This window comes from Diceros bicornis, chromosome 4 (genome assembly GCF_020826845.1).
Source record: "Diceros bicornis minor isolate mBicDic1 chromosome 4, mDicBic1.mat.cur, whole genome shotgun sequence".
NCBI classification, from domain to species: domain Eukaryota; kingdom Metazoa; phylum Chordata; class Mammalia; order Perissodactyla; family Rhinocerotidae; genus Diceros; species Diceros bicornis.
This window is the reverse complement of record NC_080743.1, coordinates 62823452-62836751: the sequence shown is the minus strand read 5'-3', so window position 1 is coordinate 62836751 and position 13300 is coordinate 62823452. Positions and strand designations below refer to the sequence as shown.

General features: G+C 37.6%; 1 pseudogene; it reads right to left on the bottom strand.

Annotated features, from left to right (window-relative positions):
* Positions 1–6633: 6633 nt before the first annotated feature.
* LOC131404625 (T-cell surface glycoprotein CD1a-like) lies at positions 6634–9203 on the bottom strand (annotated as a pseudogene).
* Positions 9204–13300: the final 4097 nt, after the last annotated feature.

Genomic DNA, 13300 nt, shown 5'->3' with positions numbered 1-13300 from the left:
AGAAACACTCTTCCAATCTTTGATAGTTTTAGGAATTTCTCTGTAGAATTCTTGTATATTCTTTTGTTAGCTAATTTTTAGTTATTTTGTAGACCTTGTTGCTATTATAAGTGGTATCTTATTTTCTTTTATTTGTTTGTTGCTTGTGTAAAAAAAGGCTGTTGATTTTTTTTTTTTTTTTTGTGAGGAGATCAGCCTGGTGCTAACATCTGCCAATCCTCTTTTTTTGCTGACGAAGACTGGCCCTAGGCTAACAAGCATGCCCATCTTCCTCCACCTTACATGGGACCCCACCACAGCATGGCTTGCCAAGCAGTGCATTGGTACATGCCCGGGATCCAAACCGGCAAACCCCGGGGAGCAGAAGCAGAGCATGCGCACTTAACCGCTTGTGCCACTGGGCCGGCCCAGATTTTTTAACATTTATTTTGTATCTAGTTACTTAGCTAAACTTTCACGGTATCTCTAATGGTTTGCTCTTTATTCTATTAGTTTTCTAGGTAGAAATCATATCATCTGAAAAAACTACTTATTCCCTTGAAATCCTTACACTTTTATTTATATGGTAAACTTATAACTACATAAATTCTTGAGCTCTCGTCATTCCTAATATTTTGTTTTTTAAATTTTCTTGTATACAATCATATAAGCAGCAAATAATGATAATTTTTTCTTTAATATCTATTTTCATATCATCTTATTTTTCTTGCCTTACTGGATTAACCATGACTTTTAGTATTCTGTTGAATAGCGATGGCTATAGCAGGCAGACATCTTGTTCTTAATTTTCACTGGAATGCTTTAAATCTTCAAAATTAAATATATCTGATGTAGGTTGTTTGTAGGCACATTTGACCCTACTGTGGAAGTTTCCTTCTATTCTGAGTTGTAATGTTTTATCAGAATGTACATTTGAATACATCAAATGCTGTTCCTGTAACTCTGGAGATAATCGTACTGTTTTAATCCTTAACCTGTTGAAATAAGTGATTCTGTTAAGAGATTTGTAATGGTAAACAAATCTTGCATTCTATGGATAAATCCCACTTCATTTGGTGCTGGTTTTTGTTTGTAAACATTTTATTTGAGTCTATATACACAATTTCTGAGAAAATATACATAAACGAGATTAGCTAATAATTACTATTTTAATGTTTGTTTTAGCTTTTTCGGGAGGAATTTTTGCTGTTTGGGTGTCATGAAAACTTTGCCTCATCAAGTTAATTGGGTTGTTTTCCATCTTATTCTCTACATGGACCAATGTATATGAAATATGATTATCTGCTGCTCCATGTAGTCTGGACCTAGGATCTTGTGCAACTAGCAAGAACTTTGAATGTTTGTTCATTTTACTTAACGACTACTTATATATTCAGATATTTCTCTCTTCCAGAATTTTTTAAATAAAATGTTATCTATAACAAGTGTGTTCATATTAATTATAAACAGCAATTTCTTATTTTAATCTGTATATTACTTATCTTTAATATGCCTACTTTTCTGATATTTATTAGTCTTTTGATCAGTTCTGAGAGAGGTTTTTATATTTTTTTTTATTTTCTTAAGAAGCCAGGCTTTAGCGCTGTCAGTCACCTTTATCAATTTTTTGTTTTGCTTTTTATTTTAACTTTAGTGCTTTTAAATTAATTTTCTACCTTCTGAATTTTTATTGATTGTGTCGTTCTTTTTCTAGCTTTCTCCATTAAAATCTTAGCTTTTATGATTTTATTCTGTCTGGTTTACAAATAAGTGCTTTTAAAGTTATAAATTCTCCTATCGTGTCACTTTAGAATATTTATAAACCAGAGAAAAATACGTGCTCAGCTATGTAAAAACAATGCATGGTAGTAAGATTGCAAAAACTAATCCTGGGCAACTACTGTTTAAAACTCTCAGAATAATTAAAATTAAACAAAAACAGAATGCATAAATGTATGAGTGCAGAGACAGACGCGCTATGTTCATAGTTCATATCTGCTTCCTGTTTTAAATACAGAGGTACTGAATTTCAATCACCACGGAAAATTGAACAAAGCATAAATAAATTATTTCTGAAACTTACAGACCACATCAATGATCAAATTCACCAATGAATGTTTCTATCCCTCAAACTAACATCACACAAAAAAGAAATTTCAAAGCAAAAATTTCTAATACTAATTTTCTTGAAACGTAATATACATTAGTTTTTCTTTTATTCTCATTAAAATTCCTCCTAATCTCTTACTCCTGCCTGTGATGAACATAGGTTTGTCGGTAGATGTGGCCAGGTCTCTTTGAAGAAGAAATTTCCTTTCCCTTGTTTTTTGCTGGAATTATGCATGGCTGCAGTCACAAAATCTCTTATAATCCCTATTTCTAGAACTGGGAAATTTCCTATAGACTTCCAGCTTGCTGTGAATTTGGTCAGTTAAACTTCTTCTCGTGCATGAATAAGAAAAATATTTCTTTAAAGATAACTACAAACAATTATTCTTAATTAAATTAAATTAAAATAATTAAATATTCTTAATTAAAATAATAAAGAATTCATAATTAAATGATTATAAATAGTAAACATAAATACGATGATGCAATGATCTGTTAAATCTTCTCTTATTTAAAAGCTGACTATTGTCATTTGGTCATATGTCTGGATTTCCTTAAAAAAAAAAATCTCTTATATACCTTTAAATTGTTTAGAACAAAGTTGAAATCTAATTAATAAATTAGTAAAACATCAAATACTAAGTTACACACTTTTACATTCAAGACAATTTCACAGTCTAAAAATCTCATCTTTCAACTTGATCAAGTTACTTTTATACCAAGTAATCAGGAGATGAGACACAGGTGGGTGGGCACAATACCTAGCATGTTACATGTTCTCACAAATGGAGCAGCTTTATGATCAATTCATTTACCATTTCCTTGGTCTGCCTACTAATTCTGACAATCCAGCCAACTCATTCCAATTGCAAAATCCCAGGAAGCTTATATTTCAGCTTTTATTTTCTTCAAGACTAATTACAAACATGCCTCACATTTTATATCAGAGGCTTGATCCTTTCTTGAGGAGAATCTCAGTAGCTGAAACGTCTACGCCTTAAAAATGAGCCCACTGTGGCTGAGGCAGAGTGTATGTTTAGGAAACCAACAGAAATGTATACTAGGAGAGAGGAAAGCTCTAGATTTATCCTATGTAGAGGTTGTTAAGTCTACCACTAGTAAAAGGAAGAAATAATATTCAGAGATTTCATGGAGAATAACAAGGGAAACAGAGCTGAGAAAGAAAGGCTACAAAGATCTCTGAACTTTGACTCTGGGTGATTAAATGTAGACATCCAAAAAGGAAGGAGCTTGGAGGAAGAGATAATTCATTATATTATAAATACCTGGAGACAGAGCTGCTTCTCATATATTTTGGAACCAATTTCAGTGAATATGTTTAGTATACAAATAGAAAAAGCTGAATATGTGATGAATGAATGAATGAATGAATGAAAGAACAAACATTGCATTAGAAGGAAGTTCACAGAAAATCTCTTGCATTTTGATGATTTAACTGGCGTTGCCAAGGCATTTCATGGTTTAAACCTCTTACCATAACATCCAGGACAAGAGAAAGCATCTCTTTCCCCTAGCAGCAAACACAAGAATCAGGTTTCATATAAATTGTGCCACCACAGAGAAGGTGCCTAGCCCTGAGCCACCACTCTGAGGAAGGAAAAGTGGGATCTATATCATGATTTGGCTTAAATTATAGGTAACCGGTTTATCCTTTAGCCTATCGCATTACCAGTGATGCTTTCTCCTGATCGCCTTAGGCTGATCAGACTCCAGGATTACAGATGAGGATGGAGTCAACCAACCAAAAATCCCATGGCTGCTATGCAAGGGTGACAAGGTAGACTGGAGCCTAGAGAAGCAATCAGCCAGCCTTATCCAGGTGGGAAGATTGCAGCAGTCCCACTGTTTCCTCTCCCCCATCCTGTAGTTTTCACTGTTCTTCCCTCTCCAATCTCAACTTTATTTTCCAAAATTTACACCTGTGCAGCTGCTGCCACGGGCACTTAGTCCCTGTGGATGGTCTCTTTGCCCTGTGCCCCATTTCTCTGCTCCCTAAACAAATTCGAGATAAGTCCCTTTCCCCTAGATTAACCCAAATAAATTGGTGCACTGAGAAACTAAGATAGAAACAACAGACAAGAAAAGAGTAAACTGTAGAATTAAATGAAGAAGGCAAAATTTTCAAGCTCAGAAGATAATGATCTTTCTCTTCCCAATTACTTTATACTCAATAAGTCCCTACTGAATAGTAGGTGCCTAAGAATTATTTGTTGAATTAATTAATGAATCTTAAAGTAATTGAAGTCTAGCCATAGATATCTCAACTCAAATGGCCATTCAGGGTCATTAGTCATAAATATTCTCTCTTTGTTATTCATGAATTCTATATTTGCTAATTCACCTACTTGTTAAAATATATTTGTAACACCCAAGTAATTACTCACAACACTCTCATAGTCATTCATGGACATGTGCAGAGTGGCACAGACTTTGTCACCCTGCTCACATGTCTCTAGCTAAGGCTGAACAAGGCTGTGCTCTGCCTTCTTGTTTCAGTTCTTACACTCTAAACAAGTGTCCTTTGCATGGTCTATTTAATGCCACATTTTCTGCATTTTTGTGCTCTTGGTTAAGGTATTTTGCTGTTTAAAATGGCCCTGAAGCATAGTGCCGAAGTGCTTTCCAGCATTCCTGAGCACATGTAGGCTGTGATATGCCTTATGAAGAAGATGCACATATCAAGCTTTGTTCAGGCATGAGTTATAGGCTTGTGGGCCATGAGTTCAGAGTTAATGAATCAACAATGCAATAACTTCAGAAAAAGGAGGAGAAAATTCACTGATCTGTATGGAGTGAGTCCAGAAAGTGCTAACGAAATATCTATAACACTATGATGAAACCATGGAAAGATGGAAACAGAGCTAGATTTGTGGATTCATGAGATGATGACTGCTTTTTGTTTGTTTGCTTGACTAGTATTTTGTTTTTAAAAACATAGTGGACAGCACAGCTGTGTGGATGAAAGCCCAAGAAATTTATCACCACATTACCCAGGTTGAAAATACATTAAACACTTCTTGGCTGGTGTTTTATTATAAGGAAATACTGCATATAATACATAAATGATTTGGAAATATTTATATTAATTCAGGTGTCTTCAGACAGAAATACACATAACACAGGGTATATATTTATCAGTTGACACAAATGTTGTGACTAGTGGCTCAAGGAACCTAATCGTATATTACCCCTAGGGGCAATGGCTGAATATTAACTAACTCAGTGTTTACAGTGACTTTAACACAACAGCTATGAATAGCAAGAACGTACTGTATGTACTCTCTTTGCCTTGATCTCACTTCAATCCTGAGGATCAACAACCTTGTTCTCTTTTCTTGACCATCTATTTTTGCTTCAGTGACACACTTGCACTACTACCTCTCAGGCATCACCTATATCAGAGTTTCTCAAATTTTAATGCATCTATGAATCCCCTACTGATGTTGATAAATGCAAATTATCATTCAGTAGGTCTGAGGTGAGGTCTAAGCCTCTATATTTCTAATGAGCTCCAAGGTGATAACTCTACTGCGTGTCCTTGAACCACACTGAATTGCAAGGATGTACATCCTGCCTTCCCATTTCGGTTTAGAATACTTAGAGCAATAGTTTCATTCCAATGGGTCTCTACAGTTAAAGGTGAAGAATGGTCAGAGGAAACATTGTGCTCTCCTCAGGGGCTCAGAGAAGTCACTAAGGAACCAGGAAAGCGTGAAGTCTCTTGGGCAAGTGAGACTTTTAAGAAGAAGAACATCAAATGTCTCAACTACGAGTACCTCGTCAGAAAGAAAAAGAATAAGAAAAGATTATAAATTCAACAGAGATTTTTACTGAGAACATATTACATGTAGGTAAGACACTTTGCCAAGGACACTGATATTGAAAAGACATGGACTTTGGCTCTCAAAAGCTTAAAAATTATAAATGGAAGAGTGACCTAAATAGCTGTAACAAAGAGCAGAAAGTGAGGATTGGATTTGGCAAAGTACAGTTTCAGGGTGCTGGGAGTTCAGATAAGGCAGAGACTGCTTCCACTTGTAAATCAGGAAGGCCCTCTAGAGGAGGTGACATCAGAAATGGACCTGATATTTGAATATGTGGAGGTTGCTAGGACTTCATCTTTCAGAGTTATAATTTGAATTTTAAGCCCCAGAACCCAAATCAGAACAACAAATCCTGAAAAATTAAACTCAGCTTATATTGAAAACTGACAATTAATCAGAAATAAACAACAACAAAAACGTTGTACAAGAAGAGTTGAATGGATATCATCACTGTGTTGGGTTTAGATACATCCTGACCCCTGGGCTGCTGGGATCTCATTTCAAAGAGAGAGAAGTGCCTGGAAGTTCACAGTGTATCCTGTCAAGAACAGAGATGGGAGTCATTATGTATGAGGTGAAGGTGAGAAGTGAGGAGTAAGAAGGAAGGGGACTGGGAGGAGAACTGATGAGATAGAAAACAAAAAACATGGGAAGACAAGTGGGAACGGGGCAAAGAGCAGGAAAGATGGACGCAAAGAACTCACCAGCGCTTCCTAAGCCAAAATGCAAGACCTATCAGAAGCACCAGGGGCACTATGACTGCCAAGATGATCAAGCCCACAGAGTTGTGACGTTCTGTGGATTTGGGTGCACACGAGGATGTCATTTAAATCTACCCATTTTACTGAATTTCCCTGGTCTTCCTTTATTCATTTGTGTGTCTGCCTCACCAGTCACCTTTGTTCCTATTTCTTCTCTCATCTCTCTTCAGAGATGAATCTTTCATCTAATGCTCAACATCTTCCTTCATCTGCAGGTCACTCATTTTCCACTTTTCTATTTCTTGCATAACATACTTTTATTTGGGGGGGGGGTCAGATGTCTCCAGATTTCCAAATTTTTAATCTGACTCTCCTGCTCCACTTGAGGACCACCTACTCTCATTCCCAGCTTAGGCCTCAGTTCTTTCTTACTCCAGTAGAGGATGATGTCCTGGCCTCCTAGACTGCTGTGTCTCACCCAGCAAGAAAGGCCAGCTGCCTCAATGGTTTCCACATCTAAGAACACTTGAAGATACCATGTCCCATCAGCATTCGGCAAGACATCACTTTGCTGAGTGCCTGGATGTTCCTGCTCACCCTGCATCCACATCACCCAAATAGGCTTTGGGTGGAAGCCAGAGAAATGACAAACCAGCATCAGACGGCCAGGACCAGGACTGGGACCAGTGGACAGCCAGGCCTCTGGCCTTACTGCAGAGGACAGGAAAGATATTCTGATGAGGACTCTACCACAGACTTAGAAGGTCGGATCTTCACATCAGTGTAGATAGACACATTTCTCCCACTTCTAGGAATCTGTCACCCATTATTGTCTCTCCCTCTTGGCCCACTTCGTAGGAGGTGGATAGGGGATGGTGGGAAGGTGTGATTTTAAAATAGAAAATTCTAAAGGAGAGGTTGCAGGACTGACCTTGTCACTGGAGATATGTCTTCCCTGCATCAAGAAGACCCATGAGGAAATGTGGGCAGGTTTCAAAGAAGAGCTTGTGTAATATTTCCCTGGCAACTGTAGCTGAATTGAGTAGCGTACAGATATGCTGAGCCGTATTTCCACCATTTGGAGATGGCAACCATGCTCTGTTCTGGAAGCTCAGGAAATCCGATCCTTGATAAGCAATCCATACAAGAAGCCTACAGAGGCTTTCCCAAAGTGCAGCTCACAGCCTCCTGCCAACTGTACCTCAAAGGGATCTTGGAAAGAAGAGTTGTGAATTAATGAGAGAAGGGATAAAAAAGATAAAATGAAATGAGTGGAAGCAAAAGACAACAGAAGCAGAAGGGAGAAGTTTAGGAGATTTGAGGGGCTGGAGCAAAGTTTGATTCGATCAGAGGTTCAGTAAAAGGGGAATTGGTGGTAGTTGGAGATGGAGGAAGAGATGAATGAATTGAGGAAGGGGGAAAATTGTTCAAAGGAGGCAACATGAATGGTGTGGGCAAAAGAATAAGGAAGGAGTTAGTGTGAGAGAGTTGATGTTACAATAATCTAAGGTGAATGGAATGCAAGAGGTTACCATGAATGTATAGACAGATATCTGAAGGAATGGAATGGTGGAGAAAATCACCCATCAAGGAGTCAATCAAACAGTGAGAAAGCTTAGAGTATCTGGTAGGAGGCCAGGGAAAGGGGTGGTCACAAGAGACCACTAATGGAAAATGGTAAGGCACAAACCTGCAGTCAACAACAGAGGAGTTTGTAAGTAACAGAAGACTTGAAATCTTTGAAGGATCAGAGTCTGGATTCTGATCCCTGCCGGAAATATATAATTGCAGCTTTATGATCGTGAGACATAAGGTCAAGAAGCAAGTGGAAGCGATATTCCAGAGGCATAAGAAACTCATTGAGACACATACACACCTCCCACCCATGTCCCCACTTCCCATGGAGGGAAGGGAACTCACATTCAAGTTGCCTTTGACTGGCAGAGTTGTGAAATATCTGAAGAAATCCAATGGAGAACATGTGAAGTAAGTCTTCCAGGTCTCTCCACTCCTCATTGCTGACATTGCCTTTGGACCAGGGCCACAGGAAAATGGTAGTGCCAGAGTTTCTCACCCACCCATGAGTCTGCAATTCACCCAGCCAACCTGAGCCCAGATTTTCTTCCAAGGAATGGTTGTAAAAGGATGAGATCTGGATGAGTTGGAAGGAGACTGGTTCCTGGAAGTCTGTGACAAAAGAACAGATAGAATGAAGATAAAAAAGGCATTGGGAAGGAGAGAGAATGAGGAAAGAAAGGTGACAGAGAGGAAACTCAGAATCTGAAGGAAAGGGGAGCCATGGTTATCTCAGGAGACGTTTGCCTGCCCCAGGACCCCTTGCTTTATATTCAACCTTCAGAAGATCACAGGGACCTGGTCTGGGACTCTCAGAGCAGAACAAGGCTGACACTCTCCCCATCCAGGTGTATGCTGAGGAAAACCCAGCACGCACAGACACACACACACAGAACTTTTTGCACTCAACTGGGCAGTTGCTAGAGTTCTTACCATTTTTATTGTCACCACCTGAGAGGAGAATCACTAGCAACAGAAGTTGAAGAAACAACATTTCACTTGAAGATGTTATTTCTTTCTCTTAGAAAAGTTGGTCTTTGATTTCTGTTCTAAACAAGCCTACCCCACATTACCTCTATTCTGACTTCCTTCTACTTCTAACGAAAAAACACTTTCCTTTAATCATTGTCTGCAAAAAAGACAATCTACTCCTTCCCTAAACCCTGAACTATTCAACTCTCATTTCCACTTTAGTTCTGTGGACCGCCTACTCAGACTCATTGCCCTTGCAGTGCTGACTCTTCTTTTGGGCTTCTAGCCTCTCTCCTTGTCACCAGCTTCATCCTGTTCACCTTCTCCTGATTGGACTACCGTGGAACAAGTCCTGTGTGGCATTGAAAAGTCACTTTGCCTCTAGGGCCTTTTGCTTTCACTCATAAAATAAAAGCATGAGGGGGCCGGCCCCCGGGGCTTAGTGGTTAAGTGCGACTGCTCCGCTACTTGCAGTAGCAAGTTATTTTTTTTACTTGCAGTCCAGTTCGGATCCCAGTCGCACACCGCCACACCCCTTGTCTGACCATGCTGAGGCGGCGTCCCACATACAGTAACTAGCAGGGTGTGCAACTATGACATACAACTATCTACTGGGGCTTTGGGGAGAAAAAGGGGAAAAAGAAAGGAGGAGGATTAGCAATAGATGTTTGCTCAGGGCTGGTCTTCCTCAGCAAAAAGAGAAGGATTAACATGGATGTTAGCTCAGGGCTGATCTTCCTCACACACACACACACAAAATAAGTAAAAAAATAAATAAATAAAAGCACAAAACCAAGTGTCTTCTCAACACCCTACCTCGTCTTCTCCTGCCCCTGCTCTTTTCTGTGACTCTGTCCTTCTCTTGCCCTTTGGAATATTCCCCAATATTCTCTTTCCCTGTCTCACCCATTCCACACCTTATTCACATCTCTGACTTCTCGTCAGTTGCTTTATTTACTTTATCAGAACCCTATGATTGCCATGTGTAACAGTATAAATTATCACCAGTTCTCCCTTATTCTCAGGGAAGAACCAATAGCCATTACAGAAAACACAGGAACATTGAAACACATAAAGAAAACTCCCTCTGTTTGACTTAAAGTTGATACATATTCATTCACCAAACAGTCACTTAGCAACTGTTGGATCCAAGCATCTTGCTACACTCACGACTATACAGTGGTTGACAATGGGATCAGTTTGTTCACCAAGAACTATAAATCTTGGTTTGCTGATATGATGTTTAGACTCTAAACAAAAATAAGCATACTTGAAACAATGTTTTCTAAAGTGGTGAGCCTAAACTGGTGTTTGCCCACTCAAGAATTTTGACTTCAGTGACTGGTTTGGGGTGTTGTAATAAACTGCCCTTTCTTTTCCACCATCTTGCCTCTTGATGATTGGCTTTTGTCTCACAGTGAGCAGGTCATGCCCTTTGTGCGGTAATAATTTGACATCTGTATACACTGCAAAATGATCATCACTACAAGACTACTTACCATCCATTACCATACAGTTGACTCCCTTCACCCATTTCACTGCCCCCTCAACCTCCTTCCCCTCTGGTAACCACCAATTTGTTCTCTGTATCTATGATTTTGTTCTTATTTTGTCTTGTTTGTTCATTTGTTTTGTTTTTTTAGATTCCACTTATGAGTAAAATCATGTATTATTTGACTTTCTACATCTGACTTATTTCACTTAGCATAATACCTTAAAGGTCCATCCATATTATTGCAAATGGCAAGATTTCATTCTTTTTTATGGCTGAGTAGTATTATATTGTGTATATATACCACATCTTCTTTATCCGTTCATCCATTGATGAACATTTAAGTTGCTTCCAGATCTTGGCTTTGGAAACAATGCTGCAGTGAACTCGGGAGTGCATGTAACTTTTCAAATTAGTGTTTTGGTGTTCTTTGGGTATACACTCAAAGTGGAATTACTAGGTTATATGGTAGTACTATTTTTAAATTTTTGAATAACCTCCATACTGTTTTCCATAGTGGCTGCATGAATTTACTTGCCCACCAACAGTGCACAAATGCTCCCTTTTCTTCACATCCTCACCAATGCTTGTTATTTCTTCCTTTTTTTTTTTTAATAGCCTTTCTAACAGCTGTGAGATGATATCTCATTGTGCATTTGATTTGCATTTCCATGATGACTAGTTCATCATGTTGAGCATCTTTTCATGTGCTTGTTGGCCATTTGTATGTCTTCTTTGGAAAAATGTCTGTTCAGGTCCTGTGCCCTTTTTTTAATCAGATTGTTTTTCTGGCATTGAGTTGTATGAATTCTTTATGTATTTTGGATATTAACCTCTTATCAGATATATTATTTGCAAATATCTTCTCCCATTAAGAAGTTTGCCTTTTCATTTTGCTGATGATTTCCATTGCTCTGCAAAAGCCTTTTAATTGATCTAGTCCCATTTATTTATTTTTGCTTTTGTTGCCCTTGCCTGAGGAGATAGATCTAAAAAAATATTACTAAGAACCAATGTCAACGAACTTACTGCCTATATTTTCTTCTACTAGTCTTATGGTCTCAGGTCTTACATTGAAGTCTTTAATCCATCATTTTGAGCTTATTTTTGTGGTCCGGTTTCATTATTTTGCATGTAGTTGTGAAGTTTAGTTTTCCCAACACCATTTATTGAAGACCATCTCTTTCCCATTGCACATACTTGCCTCCTTTGTGGTAGACTAATTGACCATTTATGCATGGGTTTATTTCTGGGCTTCCTATTCTGTTCCATTGAGCTATGTGACTTTTAGGGGGGAGCAACTGATTTAGAGAAATGTAAGTAGTATAAGAATTTTTAGGTGAAATATTTTCAACAATATTTATGTTTTATAGTATATCTACTTAAATAGTTTCCCCAAATATTTTTGGTAACTTAATGCCTTAGAGTTTTGCTAAGTCAAATTAAATGATAGAAATTCAGAGGCCAGCCCAGTGGCATAGCAGAGAAGTTCATGTGCTTCACTTTGGTGGTCTGGGGTTTGCTGGCTCAGATCCTGGGCATAGACATATGCACCGATCATCAAGCCATGCTGAGGCAGCATCCCACATAGAAGAGATATGAAAGACGTACAACTAGGATACACAACTATGCCCTGGGGCTTTGCAGGAAAAAAAAAGGAATTCATTGAATATCTACATCTTTTCTAAATAAGATAAAATACTGAACTTTATTAAATATAGATTTGTCCACTTTGAATTTCCTTTTACAGAGGAATTAAAGATATTTGGGTCTATTAGTAAACATGTTTTGTACCACATTTGAAAATTTATGGTGAGGAAGAATGTGCTTTCATAAATTATGAAATATTGTCATAAATTTGCCAATCTAAAGAATACGGGTGTAACAGAAAGTTTACACTTCTTTTCTTCTTGGTAGACACTAGAAATTAATCTGTACTCAAGGATAGTATGATGGGTTTTGGAGTAAGAAAATTATGAGGTATGAAGATGCATTTTTGTTAAGAGAAAAGAAAGTAAATTTGTCTCAAAGTAAAACTGGTTATTACAAAATGGGAAAGGGGAGAATGAAAAGACAAATTAAATAGAAAGTTGGTAAGAGAGAGAAAAAATTTACCCTGTGTAATCAAGCTGGCTAAAATTGAATTGTTATTACAAGGGTTTTTAAAATCAGCTTTAATATCAACAGTTTACTCATGTAAAACTAACTCAATTTTCTTTTATCTGCTAAAAGGACACAGTTTTCTTGGATTATTGGTCTGCTTCTGAAAAGAGATTGTGAAAAGATTTTCTTTATCCTTTAGGTAATTTGACAAGGAAGAAAAGATTTTCTGTTTTATCAACATAGTTTCCTGTGTTTCATGTTATCTTTATCATCAGGTCTTTGATTACTCAGGAAAACTGGGTCTTATTAATATTGAAAGAGTTAAGTTTTTCTCACAACTTTGTAAACTTCTGTATTTGCCTTTGAAATATTTTATTGTCATTTTGGTTAAATAGATAATTAAGTATTGTTTTATAATGATTTGTGATCCTTTTTAGTCAAGTGTCTAAACCTTTTGATATTTTTGACAAACTTCACAAAATCAAATTCTAAATGAATCTTTTTTGACTTCAAACTTAATTTGG